The 5,786-nt window shown below is 44.2% G+C and overlaps 1 long non-coding RNA gene across 1 annotated transcript; it reads right to left on the reverse strand.

The window, feature by feature from the left end:
- Nucleotides 1-502: 502 nt before the first annotated feature.
- Nucleotides 503-2,472, reverse strand: LOC148714334 (uncharacterized). The gene is made up of 3 exons (XR_016400199.1): nt 2,311-2,472; nt 1,427-1,471; nt 503-774 (listed from the first exon to the last, which is right to left on the reverse strand). It is a non-coding gene; the product is annotated as an uncharacterized LOC148714334 (long non-coding RNA).
- Nucleotides 2,473-5,786: the final 3,314 nt, after the last annotated feature.

Raw genomic sequence — 5,786 nt, forward strand, 5'->3', positions numbered from 1 at the left:
ATGAAAATGCTAAAAGACACATAAATATTTTTTGCCTAATTTATATCAAAGGATCAGGCAATTATTGCCACGCCCCGAACCCAGATCCATGATACGGCCGTGCTATTCTCGACTACCACCTACAATAGCACGCAACCTCATATATGGGTAACAGGGTAGTCCTACCAGTCAAACTTTCATATATTAAAGCATTTTAGTACACATGCTCAGTGGTACTAAATACAGAGCTTCTACATATTTTATGTATACAAAAGTATATTTGTTTTACCCCAAAAAGAAGAAGCCCTGATACAAAAGAAAAAGTCTCGGACAGCTATCAGTGGTAACGATCTGAAAGAAAATACCAATAAAATGGTATGAGCTACACGGCTCAGTAAGTAATCCTGCATAATCTTAACGGATCAATTAATATACTGAATATGTTTAAACAGAATTTGAGAAGCTGACATGTATGTTGTCTAACAATTCATCATGATAAAATATTCATACTGAATCAATAATTGTCACGCCCCGAGCCCGAGGCGCGGCAGACGCCGCACGCCCACACGGCGGGCCGCACAGGCGTGCAAGGCAGCAGATCATATCAAAGCAGATACAGCTATTCAAAGATGACATAATTATTTAAATTGTTCAAAAGCGAACTTACAAAATTTCAAAATAACATATGCCAACATAATTCAAATGTCCAAACTAAACTAACTAAAATGCTAATAACTGAAGAATCATCCGAAAATCTAACGCACTCCCCAATCCCGTGCGATCAAGCCTCTGGATCTGAAAAATAGAGAAAATAAAATAATGAGCTACACTAGCCCAGTAAGCAACAAAATACCCCAAAGTGGGGTCAGAGCATATCAGATCAAATACAGGATAATAAAATAAATCATAAATAACATTGTTTTACTATTTTCAAAACTTATTATCATTTTTCCAAAAACTCTGATACCAGAATCTCAACATAATAGGCTACGGCCACGTAACCCAGTGGCATGGGTTGCACAAGGTGCCAAACACCACTATTATTATGCACCGGTGGTACGGTGTCCAAATACCACTATTATTAAGCACCGGCAGTACGGTGTCCAAATACCACTATTCTAATCACCGGTGGTACGGTGTCCAAATACCACTATTCTAATCACCGGTGGTACGGTGTCGAAACCGGTTCCTCACAGATACAAGTCGACAGGGCCAACGTATAATCCCCATTGGCAGGGCCAGAACAGAACAAAACAGATCATAGCCATGCTGAGAATGCATATATATAAATATAAAAATATATTTCATGGATTTCAGAGCATATAATATGATTTTCAAATAAAATTTAACATGTCTGACCCATTTTACTGAATGCAAAACATATATCAAAACAAAATCAGTTTATTAAATAATTCAGAAATCACATTTGAAGTATTAAGTTACTTACATCTTCTCGCTTGATTCCTACTTCAGGTAGACGGATTAGGATCACCTGTTAAAGTTTAATTAATTTCTTGTTAATTTCAGACTAAGCAAAATTCAAAAATAATATTATTGGACATGGCCCAACAGGGTCCAGAGTTGGCCCATAATGGGCATGGCCCAATAGGGCCCATATCGGACACGGCCCAATGGGCCCGTATAGACTCGGCTAAATAGGGCCCCCAATGTTGGCTTCTAATTGTACCTGTATATAATAAAATTTATTGCAGGGACTAATACTTAATTATAGGGTATTGTTCTATAATAAAACTTGAGTGAGGGGACTAAATAAATATTGTTGGGGATCTTTACGTAATAAGTCTTTCCTATAGGGATCAAATACAAAATACAGAAGATCCTTTTTGTGAAATAATATACTGTCAAGGGCTTATCTGCAAAATTTCATTTAGTGGCCAAATGGGTTCGGGTTTCGGGTTTCGGGTTTGGGTTCGGATTCGGGTTCCGGGCTCAGATCTGAACTGGGTTTCAGTTTCGGAATTTTTTTTTTTTTTTTTTTTTTTAACCGGGCCCATGTTGGGCCCACAGTGAACCGGGCCCATAGTGAACCGGCCCATGTTGGGCCCTGTTCGGCCCGTAGGGCCATCTTCCTCCCCCAATCCCCCCCCACGGCAGGGGATGACCGAGAGGGAGAGCGGAAGAGGAAGGGGGCGGCGGGGTGGCCAGAGGCCACCCCTCGGTCGACGGCCAGCCGGCCGCAGTGGCGGCTGGCGGCCGTTGCGGTGGCCGGGGTCAAGATCCAACCGAGATGGTCTCGGTTCATGAGGCCAAAACAAAGGAAGGGAAGCTTTCTATTTGGCATGGAATCAAGGGCAAAAGAGGAGGGCTTACCGGCGGTGGCAGAGGCAGTGGGATCTCGGTCGAGGCTGCTCAATCCGGCGATCAAGCAGTGGCGACGGCGACGGCGACGCTTTCCGAAAGGGAAGTGGATCCCAAAACAGGGGAGGGCACGGGTGGTGATGGTGGTGGATCCGGCGGCCCGCAAGCCACTTGGGAGGCAAAAGCAGAGGAAGAAGAGGGAGGAGAAGGAGGAGAGGAGGGGGGTTCGGTGGTGCCCTAGGGAAGAAAGGGTGGGGTTTTTATCATCCCCACCATAACGGCCCTCCGCCGCGAAAATCGCGGCGGTCGGGCGAGATCCGCGGCCGTGAATTGGCCGCGGATTGGCTAGGGGGGGCGCCGCGGAATACCCGCGGCGTCCTTGCCCCTTTTGGTCCCCCGGAGGAGCCGGAGAGGATGGCAATCCTCTCCGGTTCCTCCCATATCAGGATCGGGGCTGAAGTCGGCTGGGGCTGCCGACTTCAGCCCCGTATCTCACATTCTCTCCCCCTTAAGAAAATTTCGTCCTCGAAATTTAGCATACCTTAGCTTGCAAAAAGGCCCCGGATATTTTTCTTTCATCTCGTTCTCCAGTTCCCACGTAGCCTCACGTTTTGAGTGATTGCTCCACTGAATCTTAACATAAAGAATTGTGTGCCTCCTCAACATTTGTTCCTTACTATCAACCACACGTACAAGCTGCTTAATTTGCATAGCAGAGAACTCAAGGGAAAGTATAAGTACAACTACCTATGAAGCTAAATTCAGTGTCTCCAGGGATCTAAAATTTTACCCGCTTTTCATGATAGTTAATGGTAGTAAAGCGTGACGCTAACCAGTCCATACCGAGAATTATGTCAAAGTCATACATATCTATAACTATCAAATCAACAGGCAAGTCTCTACCTACTATCTGAACTAGACAAGTCTTGCAGACCTGATTACCAATCCTCCCACTTCCGGTAGGGGTGTTAACATGCAAATCATACTCTAACGGCACACAAGGTAGGTCATATTTTCGCACAAATATCGATGACACAAGGAATGCGTAGCAACAGAATCAAACAGTATATAAGCATAAACATAAGCAACCGGTAGTGTACCTGACACCACAGTATTGGATGCCTGAGCATCCTGCTGAGTCAGTGCGTAAATACGACCCTGTGTGCGCGGTCTCCCCCCTGTCCGCTGCTCAGAAGAAGAAGGCTGAGCCGACTGAACCGGAGCAGGATAAGCTTGTACTTGTTGGGTCCCTGTAGCTTGGGGTCTCTGATCTGATTGTGATACTTGTTGATTATAAGGGCACTCCTTTATCCTATGACCCTGTTGTCCACATTTGAAACAAGCGCCGGACAATCGTCTACAGAGTTCTGTCTTATGGGCGCCTCCACATGCTTCACATTTAGGCTTCTCTTGTTGGATAGTCTCGCCATAAGATCCCTGCTTTTCTGATTGCCCAGACCTATTACGAGATTTTGCTGTCCTGCTAGAATTCTGTCCACTATGAGTATCATCATCTCTGCTCCTCTTCTTTTGTATTCTATCTTTTGAATCTTGTGTTTCTTTCCAGACAATTTCCATATTCTTGGCCCTATCTATCAAGTCATCATAGTTTGTTGAGTGCACTGCGGCCAAACCCCGACGTAAGTGAGGCTTCAATCCTTCTTCAAATCTCCTTATCCGGGACTCTACATCTATGACGAGGGTGGGAGCAAACCAAGCTAACCTGTCAAACTTTGCCTCATACTCATCCACGGTCATAGTTCCTTGAGACAGATTTAAAAATTCCCTCTCTAGCTCCCTAAGGCGACTTGAAGGGAAATACTTGGAGTAGAAGGCTGTGCGGAATCTCTGCCAGGTAAGTGCCTCCTGCTCGGGTGCCAATGTGCGCTCCACAGACATCCACCAATGATGAGCTCGGTCCTGAAGCATATAGGTGGCAAATCTGACCTTCTCTTCATCGGTGCACTCCATTGCCCTGAAGGCTTTCTCCATTTCATCTATCCAAGCTTCGGCCTCTTGAGGACTAGTGGTGCCCTTAAAAGCCGAAGGAGCCATTCTTTTGAATTCTGCTATACTCCTTCTTTGCTCAGGAGGAGCAACATCCTGTTGGACTGGTTGCTGAGGTTGTTGCCTCTGTTGGCGTACTAACCCGACGACCTCCTCGATCAGTTCGAGTACCCGAGTTTGATTTCCGGCGGCGGCTTCTGGAGTTGATTGACCCTGGGGCCCTGAGTTATGCGATGCCTCGCCCGCTTGGTTAGTGGGGGCTCTTCCCCGAGAGCCCCTAACCATCCGATTTAAGCTACGGACACGGCGAGGCGGCATTCTGATTCAGTAAAAATGTAAATGTTATAAAATCATCTAAACAGAATAATACATAATAGTTAACAAAACAAATGAACATTATCCTCTTATCTAGTTCCTACCCATCTCTCAACCTTTCTGACGAATTCTAAAGATCCTAAAACTTAAGCTCCATCTGACTATTTCAAAAACAATCCCTAAGAATCTGAAACCTGAGCTCTGATACCACCTAATCTGTCACGCCCCGAGCCCGAGGCGCGGCAGACGCCGCACGCCCACACGGCGGGCCGCACAGGCGTGCAAGGCAGCAGATTATATCAAAGCAGATACAGCTATTCAAAGATGACATAATTATTTAAATTGTTCAAAAGCGAACTTATAAAATTTCAAAATAACATATGCCAACATAATTCAAATGTCCAAACTAAACTAACTAAAATGCTAATAACTGAAGAATCATCCGAAAATCTAACGCACTCCCCAATCCCGTGCGATCAAGCCTCTGGATCTGAAAAATAGAGAAAATAAAATAATGAGCTACACTAGCCCAGTAAGCAACAAAATACCCCAAAGTGGGGTCAGAGCATATCAGATCAAATACAGGATAATAAAATAAATCATAAATAACATTGTTTTACTATTTTCAAAACTTATTATCATTTTTCCAAAAACTCTGATACCAGAATCTCAACATAATAGGCTACGGCCACGTAACCCAGTGGCATGGGTTGCACAAGGTGCCAAACACCACTATTATTATGCACCGGTGGTACGGTGTCCAAATACCACTATTATTAAGCACCGGCGGTACGGTGTCCAAATACCACTATTCTAATCACCGGTGGTACGGTGTCCAAATACCACTATTCTAATCACCGGTGGTACGGTGTCGAAACCGGTTCCTCACAGATACAAGTCGACAGGGCCAACGTATAATCCCCATTGGCAGGGCCAGAACAGAACAAAACAGATCATAGCCATGCTGAGAATGCATATATATAAATATAAAAATATATTTCATGGATTTCAGAGCATATAATATGATTTTCAAATAAAATTTAACATGTCTGACCCATTTTACTGAATGCAAAACATATATCAAAACAAAATCAGTTTATTAAATAATTCAGAAATCACATTTGAAGTATTAAGTTACTTACATCTTCTCGCTTGATTCCTACTTC

The sequence above is a fragment of the Phoenix dactylifera genome, chromosome 4 (genome assembly GCF_051530095.1).
Source record: "Phoenix dactylifera cultivar Ajwa chromosome 4, Ajwa_hap1_PhDact_Kaust_v1.1, whole genome shotgun sequence".
NCBI classification, from domain to species: domain Eukaryota; kingdom Viridiplantae; phylum Streptophyta; class Magnoliopsida; order Arecales; family Arecaceae; genus Phoenix; species Phoenix dactylifera.